General features: G+C 45.7%; 1 protein-coding gene across 2 annotated transcripts in view; it reads left to right on the top strand.

Moving 5' to 3' along the window:
* Positions 1-8,728, top strand: part of Rbms2 (RNA binding motif single stranded interacting protein 2) — a 66,157-nt gene that overhangs the window by 1,219 nt on the left and 56,210 nt on the right. The window contains exon 2 of one of the 2 annotated variants that reach the window (XM_026778018.1): positions 6,007-6,093. The exons of the other annotated variant lie outside the window; for it this stretch is intronic. The gene's annotated coding sequence lies outside the window, so the exon portion shown is untranslated. The remainder of the gene's footprint in view (positions 1-6,006; positions 6,094-8,728) is intronic. 2 annotated transcript variants of the gene reach the window in all.

The following is an 8,728-nucleotide window of genomic DNA, read 5'->3' on the forward strand; positions in this document are numbered from 1 at the left end:
CTCTCTCTCCTCAGCTGTGACCTATGAAGCAGTTGTTAGGCCCATTCTGAAGCGAGGAAACTCAGAACAGAGACACCTCGGTGGGTAAAGGTGTTTGTTGCTAAGCTTGACAGCTGCCTGCATTCAAGCCGTGGAGCCCACACAGTGGAAAAGAACTGATATAGACAGGAGCACTCATGTGCCCCCTACCCCAGATACGTAAATGTTAAAAAAAAACGATGACCAACTTTTTAAATTAAAATTAAGACTGCTTGCATAAGAGAGCCCAGAGCTGAAATCACACAGATCTCGGGTTACGTGCAGCCTTCTCCAAAATTGACAATTGAATCAACAACCCGGGAGAAAACGACCTCGCTCCTGAAAAAGGTTATTTTATTCTGTGAGATAGAACTAACTGGTCATTGACTATTGAGTTGCCCAGGCTACATTACAAAACTTCAGTTTTCATTTCTGAATCTAAATGGCCCTGATCCTGGCCCAGAACGGGGTACAACCCTTGTAGATCTCACCGTCTGAGAAGCTTGGGTGAGAGGGTCAGGGGGACAAGCTTAGTTGGGCTGTGTGAGGAGACCTTGCCACAAGCGAGATGTAACCATGAGAAATCAGACGTCAATCATGCTTGCGTGTTTGGTAGGACGGCAGCTCTTCTTACTGTTCAGAGTGGGGGTTTTGTTTGAAACCAGGCGGCCTCCCTCTGTTTGTTTTTCCTACTGTTCGCCCTCCCACTCTGACTTATGTGCTCCCCTATCAGGAGCACTTCCTCTAACTCAGGGACTACAGGTCGTTGCCCTACTTCTGACTTTGCCTTGAAAGCAAACTTCTTGGTTTTTGCTTTCAGATAGAATGTCTCCCTGATGCTCTTGAACTTGCTTTTCAAGGATGACTTGAAGCTCTGATCCTCCTCCGGCTTCTACCTCTCAAGGGCAGGGGTTATAGACCTGCGGTTGCCCTGCCCGCCCAGAGTTATTCCAGGCCAGGGTCTGAACCAAAGGATTCCTGCATGCTAGGAATCAAGCATGTAGGCAAGCACTAGGCCAACTGAGCATCCCCATCAATGCTTTTTGGTTTTGGAGATGGGGACTAGTTACGTTGTTGGGATCAAATTTGCCCCCACCTGCCTCAGTCTCCCTAGCTGCTGAGGTTACACACATCTGTAACACCATGCCTGTGTTTAATTAAGAGCTTTACTACTCAGTATAAACTAAATCAACATGAGTTTGTATGTGCGGTGTATGTACATGTGCTTGTGTGTGCACAGGTGTCTTTCTCAGGGGATCTCCACTTTGATTTTAAAGATTTTTTTTTTTTTAAACAGGGTCTCACTGGGTAGTCCAGGCTGGCCTGGAACTCACAGAGATCGTCTTCCTGTGCCTCCTGATTAAAGGTGTGCACCACCATGCCTGCCTTTTCCTGTGCAGTGTTTTACCTGTACATATGCATGTACCACATAAGTACCTGGTGCCTGTGGAGGCCAGAGAGGTAACCCTGGAACCAGAGTTACAGACTGTATGAGTGCTGGGAACTGAACTTGGGTCCTCTGCAGGGCAGCAAGTGTTCTTAACTCCTGAGCCATTTCTCCAGCCCCCACCGTATTTTTTGAGTGAGGGTCTCTAATGAACCTGGACCTAGACACAGCTAGACCTTGGATGGCCAGCGATACCTGAATGCTCGAGTTCCAGATTCCCAGTTTTTTATGTGTGTGCTGGGGGTCGGAACTCAAGTCCATATGGTCTCATAGTCAGTACTCGATGAGCTAACCTGTCTGCCAACCCTTCTAAAGATCTGTTCATGAGAAAAATACGTTAGGTTAGGGAATTTCTAGTTATTAACCAGAAGCTATTTGCTTCATTTATATCCCTGTTTCTTTGAATTATCTATTTTATATCACTGCTAATGAGCTTCTGCTTCTTGCATTTGCCTCTTATGTGGGAGCTGGTTGCCTATCAAACTTGCTCAGGTGCACTTTGATTTCCTGAGTCAGAGCCTGAAGGGTGAGCAGTTCAAGGCCAGCCTCTACTATACGATGACGCCCCCCCTCCCCTCATTCAAAACACAAAAACAGAACAACAGCGAAAGTCAGAGTGACCAAGACTGCTCAGCAGGTAAATGCTGTCCAAATCTGAATCTGGCAGCCTGAGTTTTGATTCCTGGAACCCAAGTAAGGTTAAAAGTGGAGAAATGACCCCACAATATGGTCCTCTGACTTACACATGTACCTGTCCCACACCCCAGTAATAAAAGTAAGATCTCCCTCTCCCCTCAAACTTCTGACCTACATTGGATCCTGTTTCCTAAAGGACGCGTGTCCTGCTTTGCCCAGCAGGTGGCAGTGTTTCTCCTGGTATTCTTTGGTGGCTTGCTTTCTCACCAGAAACACTCTGAAAAGGATGAAAATTATAGTCTGTCATTATAATGAATTTAAATTATATTTGGATGGTGTCCTGGTTGGGTTTTTTGTCAGCTTGACATAAGCTTGAGTTATTTGGGGAAAGGGAACCTCACTTGAGAAAAGCCTCAATCAGAATGGCCTGCCGACACGTGGGAGGGCCCAGCCCACAAAAGGTGGCTGCGGCAAGCCAGTAAGCAGCATTTCTCCATGGCCCCTGCTTCAGTTTCTGCCTCAACTTCCCTTCATGATGGACTGGATAGGGACCTGTAAGTTGAAATAAAATCTTTGCTACATCTGTTGCTTTTTGAAATGGTGGTTATTACAGCAATAGCAAGCCAGGGCAGGTAAGAAGTTAGCCTCAAGGTGGTGGTGCAGGCCTTTAATCCTAGGACTTCAGAGGCAGAGGCAGGCGGATCTTTGTGACTGAGGCCAGCCTGTCTACAAAGCGAGTTCCAGGGCAGCCAGGACTATTACACAGAGAAACCCTGTCTCGAAAAACAAACAAACAAACAACAACAAAACACACACACATGAAAGAAAGAAAGAAAGAAAGAGAGAGAGAGAGAGAGAGAGAGAGAGAGAGAGAAAGAAAGAAAGCAGGATGAGCAAGCCAGGGGAAGCAAACCGGTAAGCATCACTCCTCCATTGTCTCTGCATCAGCTTCTGCCTCCAGGTCCCTGCCCTGACTTCCTTCCATGATAGACAGCAGTGTGACAGTGTAAGCCAAACAAACCCTGTCCTCCTCATCTTGCTTTGGTCATGGCATTTTCTTGCAGCAATAGAAACCCCGACTGGGACAAAGGATGAGCCTAATAAACCCTTTGCTCCCCACAAGTTGCTGTGTTTTATCACATAAAACTCAGGACCGAGGAGGCCTAACTGAGAAACTGGGTCCTGTCTAGCCTGTGGCGCCTCGCTCCTGTAAGGCCTGCCCTTGGGATGCAGAGGCGGAATCAAAGTTCAAAGTCATCCTCCACAGCCATTCTGAGGCCAGGCAGGACTATGGAAGACCCTTCCTTTTAAAGAACAAAAGGCAGGTGTGGTGGCATGTGCTCACCATAAGCAGACAGTGTAGAACTGAAGGTCAGAAATTCTAGATTCCGAGCTGGCGTGGACACACACACCTGAAGCCCATGTTCTGGAGCCTGTGGATGTTTGTTTGTTTGCCATGGCCCCTAGCAAATTTCTGTTGTTATTATTTGACAGTTTTATACAGGTATTGTTAAGTCTACTTCAAGTTAATAGTTTTTTTCTTTGCTGTTTATCTCCGGGCACACTGCGGATTGAACCCAGGTCCTGTGCATGCTAGGCAAATGCACCATTGAACTGCACCCCAGCCCTCAGTGTTCTGGCTCATTGCCATCCTCATGGCTTTACACTTACTGCTGTATGCTAGTGTAACCATGTGAAATTATTATTCAGTGATAAGAATATTGAAAAAATTATATATAGTAGTTTAATTTGGTGAAATCTAGTAGTTGAATTGAAGTTGATACCCCTGATGGGATCATGTGAGTTGTTTTAGAGATAGTTAGGGCTAGACAAAAATTAATGTCTCAGGTGTGAAGTAAACACATGAATAGACCCATATCACCAATGTAGATGGTCCTGAGATGCATAAAATGCAGTCTTAGGTCCTTCACTGATGTGTGCCTGAGAGCTCGTTCATCCTTAGATACATAGTGAGTTGTTTAAGGCCAGCCTGAGCTGCAGGAGACCTTATCTTAAAAAAAAAAAAAGGAAATTGGGGTTCAACCTGAAGGTCAGAAAAGGCAAAACAGACAGTCACTGGCTCTTATCTCTCCTCAGTCCAAAATGGTGATCCTGTCTGCAGGAATCTCAGAATGAGACTGTGTCTGAGAGCTGTCTCCTCCCATTTTATAATCCTCTCTCTAGTTCTGGGATTAAGGGCATGCACCACTGGTTTCTATGGCACGCTAGTGTGGCTCCTGGGATTAAAGGTATGTGTCATTGTTGCCTGCTCTGTAAGGCTGGCCAGTGTGGCTGTTTTACTTTTCCGATCTTCAGGCAAGCTTTATTTATTAAAATACAAATGAAATTCCACTACAGTCTGGTCTACAGTGCAAGCTTTAGGATAGGCTCCAAAGCTACAGCGAAACCCTGTCTTGAAAAACCAAAAAGAAGAAAGAAAGAAAGAAAGAAAGAAAGAAAGAAAGAAAGAAAGGAGAAAACAAAGAAAGAAAAAGAAAAAAGGAGGGAGGGGTTGGGAGATGGCTCAGAAGTTAAGAGCACTGACTGCTCTTCCAGAGGTCCTGAGTTCAGTTCCCAGCATCCATGTGATGACTCATAGCCATCTGTAATGAGATCTGGTGCCCTCTTCTGACAGGCAGAACACTGTATACATAATAAATAAATAAACCTTAAAAAAAAATCTATGCATGGTAACTTAAAAAAAAATAAGTTGGATATAGTAGCACATGCCTTTACCCCAGCATTTGGGGAGCAGAGGCAAGCAGATCTCTGTGAGTCTGAGGCCAATCTAGTCTACATAGTAACTCCTAAACCAGTCAGTGTTCTATAGTAAAGCCCTGTCTCAAAAAGCTGTGCAGGAGGTGAAGGGGGCCTGGAGAGATGACTCAATAGGTAAGAGCTCTGGCTGCTTTTATGCAGGCCCCAAGTTTAGTTCTTAGCAGCCACAAGGTAGCTTGTAAGTCTGTTCCAGGAGATCTCCGCCTCTCTTCGTGGGTGTGAGGCAGACAAGTGTTACATACTGTGTGCACACATATGTGCTTAGGCAAACACTTCTCTTTCCTGTGTTCTCTCTTTTCTGTTGTTCGAGACAGTCTCACATAATCCAGACTACTTTGAGGATGGTAGAAGAAGATGGCCTTGAACTCCTGATCCTCCTTCCTCCCAAGTGCAGGGAACACACGTGGGTGCCTGGGTGCCGCCAGACCTGTTTTACACGGTGCTGAGGCTCGAGCCCAGAGCTTCAGTCATGATAGGCAAGTGTATTACCAGCTATATCCTCAGCCTTCTTTTTTTTTTTTTTAAAAAGATTTATTTATTTATACAGTATCCTGCCTACAGGCCAGAAGAGGGCACCAGAGCTTAATATAGGTGGTTGTGAGTCACCATGTGGTTGCTGGGAACTGAACTCAGGACCTCTGGAAGAGCAGTAAGTGCTCTTAACTGCTGAGCCATCTCTCCAGCCCCCAGGCTTCTTTTTTCTGTTTTCTTCTAATCCTGCTTTTCCTCTTCTCTTTTCGAGGAGAAAAATTCCATGTTTTAGATGATTTCTGTTAGAGAATACTTGCGGCAGACACATTAGTCAACAGAACGAGTTTTTCTATCTGGAATGGGGTGTGTTGGGGGTGTGTGTCCTTGGTTTTGATAGACCTTATTCCCCAGGTGCTGAGCGCGCGGAGACCATCACCTGCGTGCTGGCCGGGCTTCCTGCCTTCAAGGATACACACACACAGGCTAGAGTCCATCACTTCTGCAGGTTCTCAGTTCTCCACCCTGATTGGGAGGGAACAACAACGGCATAACAGGCATCTTCCCTCAGACAGGCGAAGTCCATCTATCTCTAAATGCTTGCGATTCTTACTTGGTAGTAGATTTTGCATTGTTTTGTTTGTTTTGTTTTGAGACAGGATCTTACCATGTGACCGAGAAGAACTCATGCAGTTGTCCTGCTTCAGCGTTGAGTGGTGGAAATTTCACGAGCGTTGTCGTTCACGGTAAGGATATCCCTGTGTATCGGGGCCAGGGGGTCTCGTGTACTCTAGGCTGGCCACAAATTCATTATGTAATTGAGACTGTTCTCCAGCTCTGAATCCAAATCCTTTTACCTCTACATCTCAAGGGCTGGGATTCCAGGCCTGTGTAACTACAGCCAAATCGTGTTGCGTTTTTCAGAAGCTAACCTCCAGGAAAATCTGGGCAACATTGTGAGACTGAGACCGTGTGTTTAAAAGAAAAAAATAAACAAAACAAAAAAGGTGTTCAGGAGAGATGAGTCTCAGAGGCTAGGCGTGTTTGCTGTTTCTCCAGAGGCCCCGAGTATGACTCCCAGTGCCTACATTGTTTCTTGAAACCCCAGCTGCAGGAAGTTTAACAACCTCTTATGGCTTTGGCCGGCATACACACAGTCACAAAAATAAAAACTGGCTTTTTTGGTTTTTTGGGGGGTGGTGGTATTGAAATGGAATCTTACTTTGTAGCCCTGTTAGCCTTGGCTCTCACTATGTAGTCTCAAACCCAACAAAGATCTTCCTGCCTCTGCCTCCCAAATGCTTGAAGCGTGTGCGTTAGCATATCCAGCAAGGGTGAGTGTGTTTCATTCAGTGCACATTCTAGAGAAGTTCCAAACTAGTCGCTTCGAAATCAGAAGGTGTAAATGTCTCTTTTCCTAGAAGATATTACAAATAATTTCTACTCCCTCCCAAAACAACTCATTGGCATTGCCTGCCATCCTACCTCCTCAGGAGAATAGTTAGGAGTTAGGAACCAGGCTGAGCAACATAGAGAGAGCCCCTCTCAAGAAAACCAAACAAAATCAAAAGAACCTAATGCTGGACTCATGGGACCTAATTATTAGAAATTGACCAAATGTAGAAAGGCGTGAACAATCTAACGAAGGAAACAGAAAGGCAGGAGCCATGCTGGAGGGTTAGGGTTCTCCCTGACCCTCCCGAGCAGAACCCTAGCACACTGCTGCCTTCCCCTCCCCCTCACAAAACCGGGGATGAAGCTCACAGGCAGACGCACTTTGCCAGACTTGGGTTAAACATCCAGCACCCCAAAAGGTGTGTGTACTCACCGAATTGCAGTCTCTAGTTAGTGTTGTCCGTGTTCTTTGACCTAGCTTTTCTATCATGTGTGTAACTGGGCCATTCTGTTTCTGCGGCCCTAAATTTATTGGATAGACTATGAAAATGTAGTAGTATACCAGGGGAAGTATGACTTTTATGTGAGTCAAGACTTATCTGTTGTCTCTCTCTCCTTCCTGAGCTGGTTCTATAGCCCAGGATGGCCTCACGCTCACCAGGTAGCTGAGGATAACCTTGAGCTTCAGATGCTCCTGGGTGCTGGGATCACAGGTATGTGCCACCATGCCTTGTTTTAAATTTTTCCCCCCATTTTTAAAATGTTCCTTTTGAAGTTCCAGAACTGTTTTTTTTTTTTTATCAGAGTTTGAAAGGAAAAAAAACAAAACAAAAAACAGGGCAGTCAAACTATCAGTGTTGGCAGAGGCCAAGAGGAGGAGGTGATTTAGAGAGAAGGTTAGCACCTTTTGAGTTAGGGTCCAAGAAAGCAGGTAGACCATCAGCAGCTGCTCTGGGGGAGAAAGTCTCCCCACAGAGAAAAAGTGTGGCTGTGTAGAGTGGAATGCTGCCTTGGATTTAAGACAGCATCCAAAAGAGAGATAAAATGGCTGGGGGTCAAGCTTTTTTTTAATATTTATTTATTATGTATTACAATATTCTTTCTGTGTGAATGCCTGAAGGCCAGAAGAGGGCACCAGACCTCATTACAGATGGTTGTGAGCCACCATGTGGTTGCTGGGAATTGAACTCAGGATGTTTGGAAGAGCAGGCAATGCTCTTAACTGCTGAGCCATGTCTCCAGCCCCCTATAGTGTAATCTTGAATGCAACTAAGGCACTGGTTTCCAAAAATGTTCTCTTAAGATCTTCCATGTTGCCGCGCGATGGTGGCGCATGCCTTTAATCCCAGCACTCGGGAGGCAGAGACAGGCAGATCTCTGTGAGTTCGAGACCAGCCTGGTCTACAAGAGCTAGCTCCAGGACAGGCTCCAAAGCCACAGAGAAACCCTGAAAAACCAAAAAAAAAAAAAAAAAAGATCTTCCATGTTGGTCACATGACACTCAAAGGGGTGCACGCTGGGAGACAGTAACTAATCACGATAACAGCTGGGTGTTCCCTGAGTGTCCTCTTTTCTACAGGCTGCATAGGACTTATTTCACTTAAAATGCTAGGAAATAGATAACTATTTACTCCATTTTACCAGTTTGAGGTACAAGGGACTGTTTTAAAAACGTAAAGACTGTTGTGTTAGCAGGTGGAGGCACCTGAGCATGGGTCTGGGACTCGAGTTCCATACCCCGCCCAAGGTAGCTGGAGGGAAGTAGCTCAGGGAACTGCTTGAGAGTCCTTCTGTGACCACAAGCACACTATGGAATTTGAATGTACACACACACACACACACACACACACACACACACACACGTTAATCTTTTAAGGTTTCAAACACGGGAGGTAGTTCTCTCAGGGCAAGTCGAGGGACTGGACTAAATTGTTAACAAAACCCTGCCCCAAGGGCTTCCTGCCTTCAAGGATACACACACACAGG

Source organism: Microtus ochrogaster, unplaced genomic scaffold (assembly GCF_000317375.1).
Source record: "Microtus ochrogaster isolate Prairie Vole_2 unplaced genomic scaffold, MicOch1.0 UNK99, whole genome shotgun sequence".
In the NCBI taxonomy this organism is placed as follows: domain Eukaryota; kingdom Metazoa; phylum Chordata; class Mammalia; order Rodentia; family Cricetidae; genus Microtus; species Microtus ochrogaster.